This window comes from Adiantum capillus-veneris, chromosome 28 (assembly GCF_014529385.1).
Source record: "Adiantum capillus-veneris isolate H3 chromosome 28, ASM1452938v2, whole genome shotgun sequence".
Taxonomy (NCBI): Eukaryota; Viridiplantae; Streptophyta; class Polypodiopsida; order Polypodiales; family Pteridaceae; genus Adiantum; species Adiantum capillus-veneris.
This window is the reverse complement of record NC_140958.1, coordinates 116,627,056-116,637,055: the sequence shown is the minus strand read 5'-3', so window position 1 is coordinate 116,637,055 and position 10,000 is coordinate 116,627,056. Positions and strand designations below refer to the sequence as shown.

Below are 10,000 nucleotides of genomic sequence, written 5' to 3'. Positions count from 1 at the left end.
TCCCATGAGACCATGAATAGGATAAATAAGATCTCACTAAAAATTTGATTGGAGCTCTCCTACGGTTTTGATTCTAGAGGTAATCCCACTCCTTTGGAACAACGACACTAGAGATCAGCTATGTCCTCTTAGGAAACTCTACCGACCCTTGGTGCAAGATCATCCAATGTGAGTAAGTAATCTTTGATGCATGTCAGGATTCCCACACGTCATGGTGCTAGAGATTATCTCATACTCTATAAGGCTTTTGCAATTCTCAAAGTATCTTGGATGAAAGGGGTGGGAGACAATCAGCCATAGGAGAAGAAATTGATATTCCTCCCATTAATGTATCTTCAAACATCTTAGCATCTGATCTCAAAGCCCATTACAATTCCACATTGCTCGCTTCATGGGGGTCCCCATAGGTCTCTTGGCATCATTTAGAGTGCCACTCTAGAATGGCAACGTTCCCTTCCCTTCCCTCACACACTCAAATTTCTCTTATTCACATTGTTGATTCAGTGGTCGATTGAATAGGCAGTGGTCCTTGGAAGTGCTCTCTCGGCCTCAATCTCCACTCTATGTAATGAGACCCACAACTGCCTAATGTGTCTCATTGCATGTGACATGTAAAGATCCAATGTGGAGAAATTGGAGAGGAAAAGCATCCTAGGACAAGGCCAGAATGTGCAGCCCTCTGCATAATATGAGATATACATATATTGATGCATAGACTCCAAATGCATAACCAATACCAAGAAAGATATGCATGCAATAGGCCCTCATGTAAGTAAGCTTGTGTGTGTGTAGTTTCAGGAGGAATGAAACCGAGTCATGCAATGCAACCTAAAGCACCTATACACTCCAATTAAGGACATGGATTAATATTGATCCCATTCATTGCCTACCCCTAATGCTACAGCACTAAGGAGATCACTTTTTGCATCTTATGCAGTTTAATTTTGAAGAGCAACCACTAGTCAACAGAGGTGATCAGGCTTAGGCACACTACTCATGTCCAGAATTGTGTATTGTCTTGTCATGCCCTCATCCTCCGTTGCCACTTTCTAGAGTGGGAAGTGACCACCTCAGCATGTCACGTGAAAATCTTTAAAAGCCGGTGGGACTTTGTTTGGGCACAAGCATAGGACTTCTTGTCGTGTTTTCCTTCATTTTATCTTTCTTGAGGCTGATTGGGTGTGTGATGGCTGAAGGAGTGTATAGGAAGAGGAGGAGAATGTGCCACTGATTTTAGGGGTTTTTGTCCCTCAGCTGTGTATCTATTTGCTGCGTTTTTTTCCTCTTCCTATTATGCATGTGCAACAGTGTATCCAGAAGTACTACCATGTATTTCTTATGGCATGGGTTGGGACAGCCTTGGAGACTCCATTAGCTACATTTGTTCAGTGGAAGGGTTGTAATTTCAAATGCAAGTCATGCTATGACCGAGAGTAGCATTTTCTCTTAGCGTTGGAGCAGTCTCCTATGGCTGCATTTCTCAGCTTGGAGCGTGGTTTGTTTATTGTTGTGTTTTCTGCAGTTGTGGGTGTGTCTTGAACTCCTTGGATACAATTCTTGGTCAATGAGATATTGTGGGTGTGAGTATGAGCTGATATTTGGAGGGGCAGTCGCTCCTCTATCTATCCTCTACCTTGGGGCAGCCCATTCTGATCTACATGGGTGGTTACAGTTTTCCCAGCCAACTCCTTTACTCTTCTCTTTAGTATTTTTGTCATGTTGTGTATTGTCCATTGATTGCACAATTCAGTTGTGCGAATGTTCTCTTTAGCACAACTGGAAATGACAGTTTTGATGAAGATTTTAAGGAAGCAAGTTACAACAGTGGGAGTCTGTATGCAGTTTGGCATATTGTATTGGATTGTATCTAGAGGTTTTAAGTGACTTTTGTTGGAAATTAGGTAGGGAAATTTTGCTAAGTTGTATAAACGAAAACCTAGCGCTAGCACTTTCTGGCAGAAGAACAGCAGGAACTCAGTTCAACAGCTCAACAGGCACCTTCTCAGCAGGACCCCCAGCAGGCTAGCATTTTCTCTCAACAAAAGGCCTAGCGTTTTTGCACCAGATCAGCCTTGGCATTTTTGCATTGCAGAGCAGCCTTGGCGACCCCAAGACAGTAGATCCCCTAGCGTTAGCAGTTGCATACCATAGCAGATTTCACAAGACAGCGGGACCAATTTCAGCCCTAGCGTTTTGGGACAGCAGAGCACCTAGCGTTTTGCAGTTCCTCCGTGACGGAATCAGTAGAACCACCAACGTTTTCAGTTTTCAGCCCTTGGACACCGCATATCAAGTCCTGAACCTCGCAGATCTCACCTTCCAGCAGCAGCAGATCCTCGTCGCATGGTCAGATCCAACGAAGTTTGCAGATTCAGCCCTAAAAACGTAGATTTCAGCATCTGCGTTTTCAGCACGTCATTGTCATCGACATTGTCATTGGCATAGAGTTAGAATTCAGTAGATAGAAGATTTGTAGATTTCAGCCATTAGCAGTTTCCGATTTTAGGCCGTCTCATTGCCATCCTCATCGTCGTCAACATCGTCCAGCAAGTCCAAGCATTGTAGAGGTTTGTGCAATCATAAGTAGACCGCTCTTGCCATAAAGAGTGGGGCCCTTGGATGAGGGTTTTATAACATCTCTGGTGTCGTATTCTCTTCTTTATCTCTCAGTCTCATGCATTTCCATTCACAGTTTTCATTCACTTTGTTTGTGTCCATTGCACTCTCATTAAGAACAGAAGGCTCTCCCTTTCATAAGTAAAAGGAACCTTGAGCACAGTTCGGAGCACTCATCCTGAGAAAATTTCAAACATTCATTCCGGTGCACCTTACAATAGTTGTGTCCTTTTGTTGTAGAGTTGTGACCCTTTGGCATAAAGGTGCAGCCATTCGCTGAAGAGACATGACTATTTGCCGAACAGGTTTAATGCACTGAAAAATGATCCTGATGGAATCTGATGATCATGCTGTGTGCAACCAGAGGATATGCATCTACTCTAAATTCCTGAGCATGCACGGTATGCAAACAAACTCACAAAAGTGCCAGAACGCTTCCTAAGCTAGACTGATTGGACTGAACTAAACCCTTGTCATGTTGTAGCTTGTCCATGGACACATAGGGTTGGATGTGTCACATGACACATTGCAAGTGCGTCCAAGCTAGTTTCCTTCATCAACAATCACAATCTCCTTCGTGCTGCATTCTTGAAGCGGTCAGGGGGCAAGGTTCTCTTGAAGTACTCTGAGACCCACTTTGCCTACAACTACCTTGAAATCTCCTGCGAGGACATGCCTTTGCTAAGTGGCCTATTTGCTTGCAAATGAAGCACTGGCTTGGGAATCCCCAATACTCCCACCTCTCACGTAACCATCCCCCAATCACCCTAGGTAGAAGGACCACCTTCAGAAGAGTAAGAGTCTCACGAACCAGAACGCGTATTGAAGGCACACCGGCAGCCCTGGCTGCATAGGAAGGTGTCGTGCTCAGGGCTTCCAAGACTGTCCCTATCTTGGAACCAATCCTAGAAATAAGTGGTAAGTACTCCCACCGTAGGCGAGGGAAGAAGACCAAAATAGGCAAGTCTGCCTCCTCAACTAGAACATCGGATGCTGAATCGAACCCATGGCGCCACTGTTAGAAATGAGCTTTCATCGCACGGATGGCCTATGGGCTCATCGAGATGACCTTGGAAGCCATCTCGGGAGTCTCAAAATCTATCTGATAGTATCCTCACATGAGAAGTTGTATGTTAATGATCTTCCCCGCCTCTACTGAAAAGTGGGCTTACAGAAGGTCACGTACCTCTCCTCGACTAGGATGACTGCCAATAATCTTGCAGATGACAGAGGTGTCTTGAAGGCGCTCCACCTCTATTGTGATGCTCGCTTGCTCTCCTGGCGAAAAAGAAAGTTGGATGGTGGGTTCGGCGGAGTCGAACAAGGGGCCTTCATCTGAGTCCCTCTATGGAGGAGCGCTAGCGTCCATTTGTGTCTGTTGCTATTGGTGGGCGAGGTACCCTTTCTCAAGGGAGAACCAAAGCAAGACAAGGAGGGTTGACACAGTGGAAACAAGAGGGATTGGTGGAGGGAGGGAGGGAGGGGAGGGGGGGGGGGGGGGGGGGGGGGGGGGGGGGGGGGGGGGGGGGTGGGGAGGCTGACGGCGGGTAGGAGGGCTGCGAGCGAAAGCGAGAGAGGTGGGCTGCGAGAGCGCGGGGGGGAGGGGGGTGCGGGGGTGCAAAGCAGCGGAAACGGAGGGGGAAGCAAAGGGGGGGAGTAGCGCATCGAGCGATCAGCTTGTTATTAGCATGGAGAGCCTTTCCAGATCTCCCTCTTTCTCTCTCTCTCTCTTTCTACCTCAGTGATCTCTCTTCTCCACAGGTGCCTTGTTCATTTATGTGGCATTACATCAGTCCTAGATCAGAGTCAAGGTGTCCACGAGCCAGTTCTTGTCTTCATTGCATCTGCCACTATATACAGGATTGTCTTCTACCACACAGAAGAAGAAGAAGCAGAGTATTTTAACGTCGTAGGAAACTATCCCAAGAGACCTTCAAGAGAGAGAGAGAGAGAGAGATTATATCAATGTCTATTGAAGGATGAACTCAGCCTCGTCCATAGCAGCTAGACATCATCCCTTTCTTGTGCTTTCATTTTTCTACTTGAATTGTTTGCATTTTTGTAGTAGTTCGAAGAAGAGGACATCTCTCAATTAGCCTTCACATGGGCGCCATCTTTTGCTCTCAATTTTTCGTCACATTCAGTCCATTCCATTTGCAGTTTTGCAACTGTTGGTTTGTTGGACGGCAGGGAAGATCAGCCCATTCGTCCATCAAATCAGCCCTGTTTGATAGTTGGAAGCAGCTTACAACAAGCCATATCATATGAGACCATTGGCCATGCTTTTCAGTTTGTAGAAATTGCCTCTTCTATTTCTTCGTTGCTGCGATTCCCCTCGACATCACACGTCATCTACGTTTTGTAGAGTAAAAGATGGGTATGTTGTTGGGAATGCTAGCATTGAGAATTGCGAGATCTTTGATCCCTTGAATCTAATTTTTTTTTATAAGTACTATTTTCTAATGGTTTGTCTTTGGTTTTATACATGCTATCTTCTAGCTCTATCTCAAATACTTCAAGCTAACTCCTCACATTTGAAATTTTACTAGTGCTCATCGGAGCTTAGACATCATATGCTACACAAGATACTCTTCAACAGGTTTTCCATATGCTTGATGCACAAGTTCTTGTACTTTAGGGATATATGGAATCGGGTTGATGGTCTTTCTAATTATCAAACGTTGAAATACAGGTTGCTAAGGAAATCACCTAGCTCTTGTGATCTTGCATTCAAATTCTATAGAGGATCATAATACGGGAAGGAACACATTCAAAGGTATTTCTTAGTTTTCAAAGAATTTGTTCTTGTTCAGTATTGATTAGAAAGCTATTATAGTGTCCATTTTTGTTGATATTCCTCTACAGAATTGTAAAGTGTATATCTTCCTGTTATAGGCTGTAGCGTGCTCATGTCTTGTTGATACTCTCACTGTCTTTTGGCTGACATAGTTGTGGCAACTCAAGCTTTGACACCAAGCCATACGAGCACTTGCTTGCTTCCTCTATAAAGCCACTTCATCAACTTTCAATGCATCCACATGTTGCATACGTACAATAATCACATAAATGTACATTGGGCATTCTAAAGTTTTTACTGTTCACACACTTAATGATACGCATCTGTTTTCATATGCAAGAGCCTTTGAGTGGTTGGCACCGCAAAACTGAAACCACTAGCTGCTTATGCCTTGGTGAGCAACCTTTGAATGCTAGTACCTTTAATTGTCTCGAGTAGGCCCCTATGAAACATAGCTTCGTTCCTTTAAAACTCATGTTTACATTTTGCATGTATTTGCAATATTGTGAACTAAAGTTCACTTTTTTGTTGTCATGAACAAATTTCAGCTTATGCTTATTTTTTCAGCTTCTAACTTGTGCAGTTCTTCAAGACTTAAAAATAAGAATGAGTCTCCCATTTTTTATGAATGAATGGACCTATCACGAAAACATCCTTGGGAATCTTCATGAAGAACACATAGGCAATGATTCATGTCCACTGCAGGTAGATGGCTATGATGGAGTCCTAAATGACTATGAGGAAGAGGTACTTGATAGAAGTGGGAAGATTTTAGATTGGACTGCTAATATGCAAGCGGTGTGGGATGAATTTAGAACTCCTCTTGCACTTCAAGACAAAATGATGAAGATGTTGTTTTCAGGTGTACAACCTTGTAAAGGGAGAAGGTCCTTATCTAATAAAGACAGAGTCTCATTAGCTTCACTTTTGCTAAGCAATGAAAAGCAAGTGATTAGAAATCCCATTGCTCAAAATCTAGAGCAGTTGTTCTGACAATACGGTTCTCTTGTAATGGTGGAGCCAAAACGATGGTGGCTTTGTGTGGGCCCAAATAATCTTAGCCATCGACCAAGGATTTTCAGCCCAAGGAGGTGCATTTTTCCCTCACGTGCAAGTGATATTTCTAGAATCAAATATGTTTGCAATTTGTGCTCCACTGCATGTGACAAATGTGGAGCTTCTTGCAAGCAGATGGTTCCATTTGATTATATGTCATCTGTGGAACAACTAAAGCTTTTATGCCAAAGTTCCACAAACTATCATTTCTTGCTATGTGGCGGGAAAGAAGAACATGGCTTGGGGAGAGTACCATAGAAGAAGAGAGACATGTGAAGGAGTTTTGGGATGGTGAGAATGTAAGAGGTTTCCAAGATTTTTGGAACCCGGATGCTCTTTGGGAGCTACCAGTTCGATGTGACAATGAGAATTGTAGAAAGTTTTATAAGGAATTTCCTATTTCCATGAAAAGTAAGGAGCTTATTTGTGGTTGGAATGCTACACAAAAGGAGTATAGTTTTCGATGCAGAAAGTGCAAATCTTGGAATTAAAAGAAGCAACAATGGACAAAGGTATGCTTCTTTTTTTGTAAAACTGTACATTTCAGCCCATCACTCCTCACCCTTGCATGCTTATACTTTCTAAGAACTTTAGGCATGTATTTGTGTTGCATAGACATAATCCTAGAAGTTGTGTTTCTCTAAAGTTCGGGTCTTCATATTTAGTAGTGGAAAGCTAAAGGTGCACTGGCCATTTCTATTCACCTTACTTTATCATGCAATGTGAGTTCTCATTGAGATGAACTAAATCATGTTTTTAATCATGTGTTGAAGGGAGATCCAAGAAATTTTGCATTGATTTGTCATTGGGATGGCTTCCAAGCAGCATCAACCAAACAAAAAGAGATTGGAGTTTTGGAAATGTCCATTGTCAATGCAAACAAAGGAAGCAAACTTGGCCCTCTACCTCTTCCCTTCATGCCGTTTAGCTTGATTCAACTAGAGCAAATGCATGGAGATACTCTACAATATTTTTTGGCTCCTTTAATGGATGAGCTAGTTTTATCCTTCACAGATGGGTTTATGGTGAAGAATTGATATCCCAAGGAACTCATTGATAATGTGCTTCCTGATGATGGCAAAGATGGTTGTAGGTTGAGAGCCATGCTAATGTTTAGGACAGGAGATTACCTGGCTCAATGCAAATTGGGCTTATTGAAAGATTGTGGTAGGAATGGTTGTCAAAGGGATTGTCCAAAAACAACACGAGTAAACCAACCAGGATGAATTCCATACTATGTTTATGACAAAAACAGGTTTCAAGGTCGTTATTCAACCCCTAAAAGAAAGGTTGGTGACATGTATGAAGCTATAGGGCTCTCAAAGCGCGAGTCAACAAAGAAGGCCAAGGAGGAGCAACTTGCAAATGTGGGACTTACAGGTGAATCTCCCCTATGGATATTATATGATCTTTATGGATTTAATATCAGCAAAGACTTGGTTTTTGACATCATGCACATCCTTGCATTAAACTTGTTCAAGAAGTACATAAAGAGCCTCTTTGATGGATCAAATAGTCAACAAAAGAAACTTATAGATGCATGTACACTAGAGGCTACTTTGGTAGTTTCAAAATCCTACAAACATCAAGGGTGATGGCCTTCCATAACACCCAGCCAACATCACAACATGTTTACAGTTGAGGAGCACCAAAAATTTGTTGTACTCCATGTTTTGAATATTGTGACAGGCATTCGGAAGGAGTTGAAGGACCTTGGAATGATCTTAATAGATATTGCTCATATCTTCTATAATTACACAAGAACTCATGGATGGTCACAAGAGGAGTTGAAAGTCACTCGTATGTTGCTAATGTCTTGGCGGATTTTATCGGAGGAAAGTCATGGCAGATTTTATCGGAGGAAATTCAAGGGCCCAATACTTCTCCGTTAGAGCATGTTGCAGGTAAGAACACTCCAATGTCTCTCAAGATTTGAAGTCTATGTAGGCCTCAAAATCCTTCACAATGCTAGTAGCTCATGCATTTTTTGTGTAAACATGCTTGTAGGAAATGCAGAGATGTTGGATGACATATAACGTCATGGAGGGCATGATGGTATATGGTGCTATCAAAATGAAAGAAGAGTAAGTGGATTTGTCGCTATACCAAACCAAAAATAAAGAAAATGAGATGACGTATGCTCATTATCATAGTAGGGTTTTGTTTACAAAAATGAGGCAAAGTATAAAGATGGAAAAAGATGGCAGCCACAAGAAAGACTTTTATTATCTTTGCATACATGTTTACAAAGGCCCGAGGGTATTCTACTTGATAGATATCTTGGCACTTCATGTGAAGAATGGCATAAAGAAGGTATACTAGTTGCCACTTTTGAGAAGGTAGCTCTAGATCTTTTTCACATTTATGAAATTCTACAACCTTGTTCTTGTAAGGAGCTTTTGGATTCAAAGGGAGTGCTAGTGGATGCACAAAGGAGCAAATTCAGATGTATGGTTGATTTTGAGAGGACATACCTTAAGTCTATTTGGAGATCTGATCAGCTAACCAATGACTTGGTTTCTTTTACCAAGGTTTTTTTGAAGGGAGACAAGTATAAAGTCCAAGAGAGTGTGATAGCTGTTTGCAACCAGGTAGAAGGTAATGGCTTATGTAAAATAAAGGAGTTCTTTTCTCATGAAAATCGTGGCAGCATTGAGGTATTTTTTGTTGGTAGCTTTTCCAACAATGGTGTAGGCTTGAATGATCTACGAAAAATGAAGTCACAGGTATGAAAGTAATCTCAGCACTACAGCTTCAGAGTGAATGATTGAAAATAATGCCTATTTCCCACATAAAGCATAAATGTTTTCTTCTACCCTAAGGTCAAAGTGGAGACAATGTGTTCTATGAAATGCAAGATGTTGGAGTTCGAAAGCGTTTCATAGGGCTTGGATCTCTTGGCTGTCTCCCACCCAGGATAGAACGTAGTGACATTGTTATGGTAAAGCTACATGGTGATGCTTCCAATCTTCAACATGCGGTTGTACGAGATGTTTGCCATGAGTCTCACAAAGTGAAGCTGGGAGTAATGTCTCAAGTGGCAAGAGATGAATGGGAGGTTGTGAGAGAGGAAGACACATGAAGAGATTGGAGCACATGTTTGAAGGTATTGTCCAGCTGGACTCCAATAGCAATGGTCTACGACGATGGGGCGGATGGTTCACTTAGCAAAGGGATCCGATTCAAACATGAAGACGCCTAAAATTTGTGAGTATGATCTTTTTCACTTAATGGTGCATAGATAACACATGTATGCATGTTTTATATTTCATTTTAAATTATATGAAGTGTATGAGTGTCTTACAGTGAGGAAATGTGAAGAAGGAATACATGTTGTGAATTTTATGTACAGTTTAAGTAAAATAACCACATAAAAATGATTCTTCTTATTCCATTGCTTGAAGTAAAAGGCTCATGCTAGCATAAAATTTAATTTTGGTTCATTCTCAGCTTGTAGGTATTGCAGGGTCGTTGTTTACTTTATTGAAGATTGCTCTTAAAGACCGAATAAAGACAACTTTCATTACGTCA

The 10,000-nt window shown here is 42.0% G+C and overlaps 1 pseudogene; it reads left to right on the top strand.

The window, feature by feature from the left end:
- The first annotated feature begins 7,767 nt into the window (after positions 1–7,767).
- On the top strand, positions 7,768–9,671 carry LOC147421155 (uncharacterized; annotated as a pseudogene).
- The last annotated feature ends 329 nt before the right edge of the window (positions 9,672–10,000 follow it).